The 12,439-nt window shown below is 49.3% G+C and overlaps 1 long non-coding RNA gene across 1 annotated transcript; it reads right to left on the bottom strand.

Moving 5' to 3' along the window:
• Window positions 1-4,072: 4,072 nt before the first annotated feature.
• On the bottom strand, window positions 4,073-12,023 carry LOC123755544 (uncharacterized). Its single transcript, XR_006772522.2, has 3 exons — window positions 11,903-12,023; window positions 7,049-7,381; window positions 4,073-4,845 (listed from the first exon to the last, which is right to left on the bottom strand). It is a non-coding gene; the product is annotated as an uncharacterized lncRNA (long non-coding RNA).
• Window positions 12,024-12,439: the final 416 nt, after the last annotated feature.

Genomic DNA, 12,439 nt, shown 5'->3' with positions numbered 1-12,439 from the left:
GAGTGCTGGTCTATGACTCGGTACCTGTACGGGATTTATGTCCCATTCACACACATCAGAATGTATGTTCAAGCGGTTTCTTGCAAGCATCATTACAGTTCCTATAATTGGCCATTGATGTTAGGACAGTGTGTGGTAGGCAACCGGGATTTGTTGACGTGTTATATTAAGTGCTCAGGGGAACGACCACTGTGTAACCTTGTACATGACGCTACTTAACGTACAGATAATTATCACCCAATTGTGTATATATATGTGCTTAAGTTTAATGAATTGTTGTAAGATGATGTAATGCCCCTGTTCACCCAGCAGTAAACAGGAACCTGTGAGTTAGTCAGCTTGTGAGGTTTGTATCCAGGTGGGGAGGGGGGGGGGTCAGTGCTTGGACCTTGGGGGAGGAGCCTCAATATAAGCCTAACATGTGTATATATATATACACTGGCTGTCTGTCCCCGCCGCAATGAATTATTGTAATTATATTTTCGTCTCAATTTACGATATCCATTTTATGCTGGCACTCGTCATAATAGTTCAATGGAACAGAATCTGCGATTCTCTGCTTCACCCCGCGGAGTCAAATGCTGCTTATAATTTGGCAGAATTTACATTAGTCTATTAGTGTCGCTCCAGGCACTTTACACTTGTTGATAACCACTGGGGATGGTTGGCCCCCCTGGCCTGGCCACACACACACGTGGTCCAACCACAGTAACGTCGGACACAAGCTCTGGCCTTACCAACTCCTGGGTTTAGGCCGTCTCTGCTCTTCACTTCCCACGGCACCAAATGATATGACGATATAATATTCGCTAAATATCTATTGCTGGTTTTATCCTGCCACAACCTGATAGACTATCATGGCCTCACGCTTGCATGTTGTGTCCTGCAACACTGTACACTTATTAAATGTGCAAGATTGAAGGTAATCTTTACGACTGTAGCTGCCTCTGTTGCACCTGTGACTACACCACAGGTGTGGCTGCGGCCAGAGACCTTTAATTGGTGATTAGAAGGTTGTCGCTCACCTGTGGCTCAGGTGGAACAGCTGCCTCGTGCTCAGAGTACCTGTTATGGTACTACTGAGGTACCTGGTCGGCCTCGCCTGTAGACAAGCGAGGAAGTGTCTTGGTATACTGAAGCAGCACTTGGGTAAAGATTCCGTAATTACCTCACCTTGAGGTTACCTTGAGATGGTTTCGGGGCGTAGCGTCCCTGCAGCCCGGTCCTCGACCAGGCTTCCTCATCAAGCAGGCTGTTGGACGCAGCTGCTCGCAGCCTGACGTATGAGTTACAGCCTGGTTGATCGCCTAACCCGTCCTAGTATGTTACCCTCAAGGTTACCTCCCTTATACTTCACTCGCAAAGCAGTCCGTCCTCCTAAGGTCTCCCAAACGTCAAGAAAACGGTCAAATGAAAGTGTTGTTTACTAACCTGCCAGAGGACCTAAAACAAAAAACGGGACAGTACGTCACTTTCGCCAGCCGCTTGACATGGATCTGTTCAAGAGCTTTCTTAACTGAGAACCTGATAATATTCCAACGCATACGTTGTGATAAACAGCCATTACTACGTTTGTTTATCAGTATGTTTAAAAGTGTGTTTATCAATATGCTTATCAGTAAGTTTAACAATATGTTTATCAGTTTCTTCTCAGTATGCGTGTTTGTTTCTCAGTAAACATCAGTATGTATGTTTCTCAGTAAACATCAGTATGTATGTTTCTCAGTAAACATCAGTATGTATGTTTCTCAGTAAACATCAGTATGTATGTTTCTCAGTAAACATCAGTATGTATGTTTCTCAGTAAACATCAGTATGTTTCTCAGTAAACATCAGTATGTATGTTTCTCAGTAAACATCAGTATGTTTGTTTCTCAGTAAACATCAGTATGTATGTTTCTCAGTAAACATCAGTATGTTTCTCAGTAAACATCAGTATGTATGTTTCTCAGTAAACATCAGTATGTTTGTTTCTCAGTAAACATCAGTATGTTTCACAGTAAACATCAGTATGTTTCACAGTAAACATCAGTATGTTTCTCAGTAAACATCAGTATGTTTGTTTCTCAGTAAACATCAGTATGTTTCACAGTAAACATCAGTATGTTTCACAGTAAACATCAGTATGTTTCACAGTAAACATCAGTTTGTTTGTTTCTCGGTAAACATCAGTATGTTTGTTTCTCGGTAAACACCGGCATGCGCGTTTCTCGGTAAACACCGGCATGCGCGTTTCTCGGTAAACACCGGCATGCGCGTTTCTCGGTAAACACCGGCATGCGCGTTTCTCGGTAAACACCGGCATGCGCGTTTCTCGGTAAACATCGGCATGCGCGTTTCTCGGTAAACATCGGCATGCGCGTTTCTCGGTAAACACCGGCATGCGCGTTTCTCGGTAAACACCGGCATGCGCGTTTCTCGGTAAACACCGGCATGCGCGTTTCTCGGTAAACACCGGCATGCGCGTTTCTCGGTAAACACCGGCATGCGCGTTTCTCGGTAAACACCGGCATGCGCGTTTCTCGGTAAACACCGGCATGCGCGTTTCTCGGTAAACACCGGCATGCGCGTTTCTCGGTAAACACCGGCATGCGCGTTTCTCGGTAAACACCGGCATGCGCGTTTCTCGGTAAACACCGGCATGCGCGTTTCTCGGTAAACACCGGCATGCGCGTTTCTCGGTAAACACCGGCATGCGCGTTTCTCGGTAAACACCGGCATGCGCGTTTCTCGGTAAACACCGGCATGCGCGTTTCTCGGTAAACACCGGCATGCGCGTTTCTCGGTAAACACCGGCATGCGCGTTTCTCGGTAAACACCGGCATGCGCGTTTCTCGGTAAACACCGGCATGCGCGTTTCTCGGTAAACACCGGCATGCGCGTTTCTCGGTAAACACCGGCATGCGCGTTTCTCGGTAAACTCCGGCATGCGCGTTTCTCGGTAAACTCCGGCATGCGCGTTTCTCGGTAAACTCCGGCATGCGCGTTTCTCGGTAAACTCCGGCATGCGCGTTTCTCGGTAAACACCGGCATGCGCGTTTCTCGGTAAACACCGGCATGCGCGTTTCTCGGTAAACACCGGCATGCGCGTTTCTCGGTAAACACCGGCATGCGCGTTTCTCGGTAAACATCGGCATGTGCGTTTCTCGGTAAACACCGGCATGCGCGTTTCTCGGTAATCATCGGTATGTGTGTTTGGACCCAACTGGTGCTACAGGTACCATCACTTGAGGAAGATGGGCGGCATTAATCACGAACGAGTCCTCTGGACTGCCCTACTATAAGCCTAATATGTTACCTGGTAACTTGCTCCCATAAGTCATCAACTATTGCAAGTTAATATAATCTAGCGCTGCCTAAATTATCAATGACAATACCTGTGTTGAAGATCTTCGGTGTCCAGCTCTCTTTAATTTAGTCACATAAGGCAACTCCAGCAACAATTTTAGTCTAACCACTTGGCGTGGACGGTAGAGCGACTGTCTCGCTTCGTGCAGGTCGCCGTTCAATCCCCGACCGTCCAAGTAGTTGGGCACCATTCCTTTTCCCGCGTCCCATCCCAAATCCTAATCATTACCCCTTCCCAGTGCTATATAGTCGTAATGACGTGGCGTTTTCCCTTGATAATTCCCTTCCCTTCCAGCAACGTTACCTTTCATGTCCAAAGTTTTTGAACTGTAAAGTAAACAAAATATGTGAAACTAAGTTGAAACTTCAGTAAAAGTTTCGCTGATATATCCTTGACCAACCTATTACGGGCTCACCATAGCCCGTGCTACCTAGAACTATTTGTTCCAATTAGCGAATCTTAAACAACAACAACAACAACCTTGACCATTAATATTATTCGCTGGTAAAGTCCTTGACCAATCCTGAGCGTCATACATCAAGTAACATTAATAAAAACTCTAAATTCTTCACGAGAGCAACTTTATTATAATGTGAATTGATTTGGAATAAAGTTTCTGAAACTGAATGGATCTCAATCCTGTGTGGGGGGGGGAGGGGGGGGGAGGGGGGGGGAGGGGGGGGGAGGGGGGGATGGGGGGGGCAGCAACACACGTGATTGGTGGAAAGTTTTATTGTCTTGTGCACAACAACAACAACAACATCAACAAACATTAACATGAAACATTAACATGAAACATTAACAAGACATTTGTGATGGAACAATTGTCACACAATGAGATTAACATACACATAAACAATGATTGTACTCGTAAGGCTCATTGGGTGATTGTGTACACAGGTGAGGCTCATTGGGTGATTGTGTACACAGGTGAGGCTCACTGGATGATTGTGTACACAGGTGAGGCTCACTGGGTGATTGTGTACACAGGTGAGGCTCACTGGGTGATTGTGTACACAGGTGAGGCTCACTGGGTGATTGTGTACACAGGTGAGGCTCACTGGATGATTGTGTACACAGGTGAGGCTCATTGGGTGATTGTGTACACAAGTGAGGCTCATTGGGTGATTGTGTACACAAGTGAGGCTCACTGGATGATTGTGTACACAGGTGAGGCTCACTGGGTGATTGTGTACACAGGTGAGGCTCACTGGATGATTGTGTACACAGGTGAGGCTCATTGGGTGATTGTGTACACAAGTGAGGCTCACTGGGTGATTGTGGGAGACGTTTTTATGGGCAATGTTGGTTAACCTGGAGGTTAACTTGTTTTTGGGAGGCCGGCTGGGTGTGGTGGAGGCCGGCTGGGTGTGGTGGAGGCCGGCTGGGTGTGGTGGAGGCCGGCTGGGTGTGGTGGAGGCCGGCTGGGTGTGGTGGAGGCCGGCTGGGTGTGGTGTAAGACCCATCTACCCTGCAGGTCTGGAGCCGCACTTCACCTGAAGAACAGAAACATTAGGATGACATTATGACGAGGATTGTGTCATTAAGATACCCACAACCCCCACCCAACCCCTCCTCTCCCCCTCCCTCCCCCCTCCCTCCCCCCTTCTTCCCATCACCCCCTTCAACCCCTATTCTGACTCCCACGACGAGATTGGCAACTGACCCCCCCCCCTCAAAAAAAAATCTTATCATATACTCCATTATTTATTGATCTCGGGGAAATTAATATAAATATTTAGCAATTCACACTTGGGCCGTAGTGGCATAACTCAGACCGTCATCCCACAACTGGGGCTCCTCCCACACCACAATGGTACACTATAATATTACTTATATATAGAAGAGAGAAGCAGAGGGAAACAACAGAGGCATTCAGAGGCAAAGTGAGACAGATACGGAGACAGACACAGATAAAGACAGAAAGAGATAGGGAAAGGTGGAAGAGGAGGGATGCTTGATGACGGGGAAAGATACAGTAGACAGGTGGAGAGGGGGGGTAGACAGGTGGAGAGGGGGTGAGAGGGGGGGTAGACAGGTGGAGAGGGGGTGAGAGGGGGGGTAGACAGGTGGAGAGGGGGTGAGAGGGGAGGTAGACAGGTGGAGAGGGGGTGAGAGGGGGGGTAGACAGGTGGAGAGGGGGTGAGAGGGGGGGTAGACAGGTGGAGAGGGGGTGAGAGGAGGGGAGACAGGTGGAGAGGGGGTGAGAGGGGGTAGACAGGTGGAGAGGGGGTGAGAGGGGGGGTGGAGAGGGGGGTAGACAGGTGGAGAGGGGGTAGACAGGTGGAGAGGGGATGAGAGGGGGGGTAGACAGGTGGAGAGGGGGGTGAGAGGGGGGTAGACAGGTGGAGAGGGGGGTGAGAGGGGGGTAGACAGGTGGAGAGGGTGTGAGAGGGGGGTAGACAGGTGGAGAGGGTGTGAGAGGGGGGGTAGACAGGTGGAGAGGGTGTGAGAGGGGGGTAGACAGGTGGAGAGGGGGTGAGAGAGGTGGACAGGGGGTGAGAGGGGGGGTAGACAGGTGGAGAGGGGGTAGACAGGTGGAGAGGGGGTGAGGGGGTAGACAGGTGGAGAGGGGGGGTTAGAGGGGGGTAGACAGGTGGAGAGGGGGTGAGAGGGGGGTAGACAGGTGGAGAGGGGATGAGAGGGGGGGTAGACAGGTGGAGAGGGGATGAGAGGGGGGGTAGACAGGTGGAGAGGGGGGTGAGAGGGGGGTAGACAGGTGGAGAGGGGGGTGAGAGGGGGGTAGACAGGTGGAGAGGGTGTGAGAGGGGGGTAGACAGGTGGAGAGGGTGTGAGAGGGGGGTAGACAGGTGGAGAGGGTGTGAGAGAGGTGGAGAGGGGGTGAGAGGGGGGTAGACAGGTGGAGAGGGGGTGAGAGGGGGGTAGACAGGTGGAGAGGGGGTGAGAGGGGGGGTAGACAGGTGGAGAGGGGGTGAGAGGGGGGGTAGACAGGTGGAGAGGGGGTGAGAGGGGGGGTAGACAGGTGGAGAGGGGGTGAGAGGGGGGGTAGACAGGTGGAGAGGGGGTGAGAGGGGGGGTAGACAGGTGGAGAGGGGGTGAGAGGGGGGGTAGACAGGTGGAGAGGGGGTGAGAGGGGGGGTAGACAGGTGGAGAGGGGGTGAGAGGGGGGGTAGACAGGTGGAGAGGGGGTGAGAGGGGGGGTAGACAGGTGGAGAGGGGGTGAGAGGGGGGGTAGACAGGTGGAGAGGGGGTGAGAGGGGGGGTAGACAGGTGGAGAGGGGGTGAGAGGGGGGGTAGACAGGTGGAGAGGGGGTGAGAGGGGGGGTAGACAGGTGGAGAGGGGGTGAGAGGGGGGGTAGACAGGTGGAGAGGGGGTGAGAGGGGGGGTAGACAGGTGGAGAGGGGGTGAGAGGGGGGGTAGACAGGTGGAGAGGGGGTGAGAGGGGGGGTAGACAGGTGGAGAGGGGGTGAGAGGGGGTAGACAGGTGGAGAGGGGGTGAGAGGGGGGGGGTAGACAGGTGGAGAGGGGGTGAGAGGGGGGTAGACAGGTGGAGAGGGGGTGAGAGGGGGGTAGACAGGTGGAGAGGGGATAGGTAAAAAAAAGCGGAAAGATTAGCAGATGGCGAAAATGGGCGGGACGTGTGTGTGGGGGGGGGGGGGAGGGGGAAATTGGGAAGGGCGAGAGGGGAAAGGAGACTCTCTCTCCCTCTCCCCTTCTCTCCCTCTCTCCGTACTTACATAAGTACTGGGCCTACAGCCGTTTTCTTCTTCACTGAAGAGAAAGTAAGGAAGGCAGGAGGTGATGACGCCGCTGGCCTCACCAGTACACTGGCAGTACCGGGCACAGTCGCTGGGTACAGCGAACTGTTGGACGAAGAAGGTCAGCAGGCGGCACGGATTGGCCACTTCGGGTGGGCAGGCGGCTGGCGCCGGAAGTAGTGCTTGCAGGGAGGGTGGGGTGGGCAGGGAGGGTATTGTGGGCAGGGTGGGCAGCGAGGGTGGGGTCTGGGCCTGGGTACGGGGCAGACATACCCCCACCAGGAGAGCCGTCAGCAGCAGGGGTCCCTTCATCTGTTGAGGATGAGTAAGAATGATTGGGTGAGCTTAATTAGATGAGAAAATCTAGTTCTAGTTCTAAAGGGGTGAATGGAACGGAACTATCAGGAGTAAGCGCCAAGCCATTACGACTATATAGCACTTGGAAGGGATCAGGTGAGGATTTGCGATGGGACGGGGGGGGGAGGGGAAAGGAATGGTGCCCAACCACTGGGACGATCGGGGATTGAACGCCGACCTGCATGAAGCCAGACTGTCACTCTACCGTCCAGCCAAAGTGGTTGGTCTCTAAAGGGGTGAGAAATCTAGTTGTTGGAGCCCCACTTATAACAATTTGTTACTTATATCTAGATTAAATGTTACAGGACGCATCTTGGGATGCCTTTCTGGCGCACATAACTGTACATGGCCTCGTACGTACACACACACACACACACACACACACACACACACACACACACACACACACACACACAGCATTGGGTTTGTAAACAAGCACCAACATGGGTTCTGGACAGGGAAATCATGCCTAACAAACCTTTTAGAATTCTATGATAAAGTAACAAGGATAAGGCAGGACAGAGAAGGCTGGGCAGACTGCATATTTCTTGACTGCCAAAAGGCCTTTGATACGGTACCGCACATGAGACTGCTATACAAACTTGAGAGGCAGGCAGGAGTAAGCGGAAAGGCCCTAGTATGGGTGAAGAACTACCTAACAGGAAGGAGCCAGAGGGTAATGGTAAGGGGCGAAAAGTCGGACTGGCGAACAGTAACAAGTGGAGTACCTCAAGGATCGGTGCTGGGACCAATCCTCTTTCTAATTTACGTAAATGATATGTTTACAGGAGTGGAATCATACATGTCGATGTTTGCAGATGACGCAAAATTAATGAGAAGAGTTGTGACAGACGAGGATTGTAGGATCCTCCAAGAGGACTTAAACAGGCTGCAGAGATGGTCAGAGAAATGGCTACTGGAGTTTAACACCAGTAAATGTAAAGTTATGGAAATGGGATCAGGTGACAGGAGACCAAAGGGACAGTACACAATGAAGGGGAACAGCCTACCTGTAACGATTCGAGAAAGAGACCTGGGAGTGGATGTGACACCTAATCTAACTCCTGAGGCACATATAAATAGGATAACGACAGCAGCGTACTCTACACTGGCGAAAATTAGAACTTCATTCAGAAACCTAAATGAGGAAGCTTTTAGGGCGCTTTACACTGCCTACGTGAGACCCGTCTTAGAGTATGCCGCGCCATCATGGAGCCCCCACCTGAAGAAACACAAAGAAACTGGAGAAGGTTCAGAGGTTTGCGACGAGGCTTGTCCCAGAGCAACGAGAGATGGGATATGAAGAGCGGCTGAAGGAACTGAACCTTACGACACTAGAGAAAAGAAGGGAGAGAGGAGATATGATAGGGACATATAAAATACTCAGGGGAATTGACAAAGTGGAAATAGATCAAATGTTCACACGTAATAATAACAGAACGAGGGGACATGGGTGGAAACTGGAAACTCAGATGAGTCACAGAGATGTTAGGAAGTTTTCTTTTAGCGTGAGAGTAGTAGAAAAATGGAATGCACTTGGGGAACAGGTTGTGGAAGCAAATACTATTCATACTTTTAAAACTAGGTATGATAGGGAAATGGGACAGGAGTCATTGCTGTAAACAACCGATAGCTAGAAAGGCGGGATCCAAGAGTCAATGCTCGATCCTGCAAGCACATATAGGTGAGTACATATAGGTGAGTACACACCAAAGGGACAGTACACAATGAAGGGGAACAGCCTACCTGTAACGACGCGTGAAAGAGACCTGGGGGTGGACGTAACACCTAATCTATCTCCTGAGGCACATATAAATAGGATAACGACAGCAGCGTACTCTACACTGGCAAAAGTTAGAACATCATTCAGAAACCTAAGTAAGGAGGCATTTAGGGCGCTTTACATTGCCTACGTAAGGCCAGTCTTAGAGTATGCCGCCTCATCATGGAGTCCCCATCTGAAGAAGCATATAATGAAACTGGAAAAGGTTCAGAGGTTTGCAACGAGACTCGTCCCAGAGCTACGAGGGATGGGGTATGAGGAGCGCCTGAGGGAACTGTGCCTTACGACACTAGAAAGAAGAAGGGAGAGGGGGGACATGATAGGAACGTATAAGATACTCAGAGGGATTGACAGAGTGGACATAGACGAAATGTTCACACGGAATAGTAACAGAACGAGGGGACATGGATGGAAGCTTGAAACTCAGATGAGTCACAGAGATGTTAGGAAGTTTTCTTTTAGCGTGAGAGTAGTGGGAAAATGGAATGCACTTCAGGAACAGGTTGTGGAAGCAAATACTATTCATAATTTTAAAACCAGGTATGATAGGGAAATGGGACAGGAGTCATTGCTGTAAGCAACCAATGCTCGAAAGGCGGGATCCAAGAGTTAATGCTCGATCCTGCAGACACAACTAGGTGAGTACACACACACACACACACTATTATTTAACTATTTAACACAAGGGGAACACGCACAAGGGGACACAGGTGGAAACTGAGTGCCCAAATGAGCCACAGGGATATTAGAAAGAACTTTTTTAGTGTCAGTGGTTGACAAATGGAATGCATTAGGAAGTAATGTGGTGGAGGCTGACTCCATACACAGTTTCAAGTGTAGATATGATAGAGCCCAATAGGCTCAGGAACCTGTACACCTGTTGATTGACGGTTGAGAGGCGGGACCAAAGAGCCAGAGCTCAACCCCCGCAAACACAACTAGGTGAGTACACACACACACACACACACACACACACACACACACACACACACACACACACACACAGATATCATTCACACATGCATGATATCCTCTTGTATCATCCATCCAGCAAACACAAGCTTTTTTTTTCACGCGTTCCCTTATCACTGTTCACCTGATTGGACGGAAGAGCGACAGTCTCTCTTCATGCAGGTTGGGGTTCAACCCCCGACCGTCCAAGTGGTTGGGCACCATTCCTTCCCCCCCGTCCCATCCCAAATCCTCACCCTGATCCCCTTCCCAGTGCTATATAGTCTTAATAGCTTGGCGCTTTCTCCTGATACTCCCCACCTCCCTTACAACAGTCACCCACACTGTTCACACACTCACGAGTACAGTAAGTGTATGAAAACTTACTCATTCACTTTTTTTCCATGGCACTTTTTTGGAGGCCGCAAACCTCCCAGAGAACTCAGCATTCTGGATTAGTCAGCCTTCTACCATCATGGCTGAGTCGGTTAAGGCAAGGGTCTGGTAATCACCAGGACGCCAGTTCAATTCTGTTCAAGTCCCCCACGAAGCCTTTCATCCTCAGTGTATAATTAGAATTTAAAATTAAGTCGTCAGGCAGAGTGAGAAAAATCCTCTATTTAAAACAAATTACTAATTTCTAGAAAAATCTATTGATGACATTCTCTTCCAACTTCAAGTGTGAGGACTTGAGCACACGGGGTGTGCAATGTTGTATCTGTACAGCGATATACAAGTGTGTGAAGGAGGCTGACCGGGGCTGCAACCTTGGGTCAGACAGAGTTGATTAATCCGGTTGCACGAAGGACTCGTACAGGTCCATACGTACACCGGCCGGGAGGGAGATTTCTGCGGTGACGTGTGAACAATATCCCAGGGGGGGGGGGGCAAGATTCACGAAGCAGTTAAGCAAGCATTTACTAACCTGTACATCTTTTCTCAATTATTGGCGGCTTTGTTTACAATTATTAAACAGTTAATGAGCTCCGAAGCACCAGGAGGCTGTTTATAACAACAGTTGATTGGGAAGTTTTCATGCTTGTAAACTGTTTAATATATGTAACCAAAGCCGTCAAAGATTGAGGAAAGATGGGCAGGTTCGTAAGTGCTTGTGTAAGTGCTTTCGTGAATCTGGCCCTTGGTCCCAGAGTGTGAGACGGTTTAACTCTGTAATTAACACAGGTTTATCTCTGTTTCAGCAGAGAGTTTCAGTGCTGAAACACTCTGACAACTTAATAATTGTTGATGTTGTTCATGCAGCTGATATGTTTAGTTCTTAACTACTTTCAAGGTAACTAAAACCCTAAACAGTTTGTAACTAGTTCATTAGTGCTGTAACTTGCTGAGTTATACTGAATACTGAGACGATCTCGAACCCATTGTTGATGTGACGACTTATATTGAATGTTGTAACTAGCTCATCAAGATTGTAACTTGTTTAGCTAAATGAATTGTGGGGTTCAGTCCCTGAGCCCATTATGTGCCTCTGTAACCCTCTCCACTACCGCCCACAAGATGGGTATGGGGTGCATAATAAATGAACTAAACTGAGACCGAGCAGCTCCTGAACCCATTATGTAAACTCTATGAACCAATGTTTACAGACTCACGAACACCAAGCGATGTTTACTATATATATAAACATCCTTAAATACTCATATAGTGTCTGTTGGTTCACGGGCACGTGATGTCAGCCCCTCATTAAACTGTAAACAATAATGAAGTAGAAGTAATATACTCACTTGTCCTTTCGTGGAGGTGCGGAGTGGAGAGTGTGGTGAGACTTGACGGTGAGGTGTGACAACACTGGCGGGCCGGCCTGCTGTTGACCAAATCAGAGTGTGAGAGTGAGGAGCAGGTATTGACTGCGGGTTACTGGGGTATATACCCCCAACCTGAGGTCATGCCCGCTGCCAGACGTACCCGCAATACTCTTCATATATATACCGCAGACTTTGACTGACAACATAACGCCTCGCTGCGAGGAACAACACACACATAAAATAAACTGAGAATTAGAATAATGTTTGTGTGTCGTGACTAAACTCTGAACTTTCTCAGGACTAAACAAGCAGCAATTAGGGGTCAGTGGGCCACCCACCTACGCTTCCACTATCCATCACCCCTAATCCTCCCCCCACCCTGACCCCCCCCCCTGCAACAAACCCGCTCCACCCCTATTCCTGATCCACTCTTCCCAATCTTCTTCTACTGAACCAGGAACTTGTACCATGCATGTAATCAATATTATAACTTTTTTTGTGTAATGTCATTTTCAA

This window comes from Procambarus clarkii, chromosome 20 (assembly GCF_040958095.1).
Source record: "Procambarus clarkii isolate CNS0578487 chromosome 20, FALCON_Pclarkii_2.0, whole genome shotgun sequence".
Taxonomy (NCBI): Eukaryota; Metazoa; Arthropoda; class Malacostraca; order Decapoda; family Cambaridae; genus Procambarus; species Procambarus clarkii.
The sequence above is the reverse complement of the archived record's forward strand: the minus strand, read 5'-3'. Positions and strand labels throughout refer to the sequence as shown.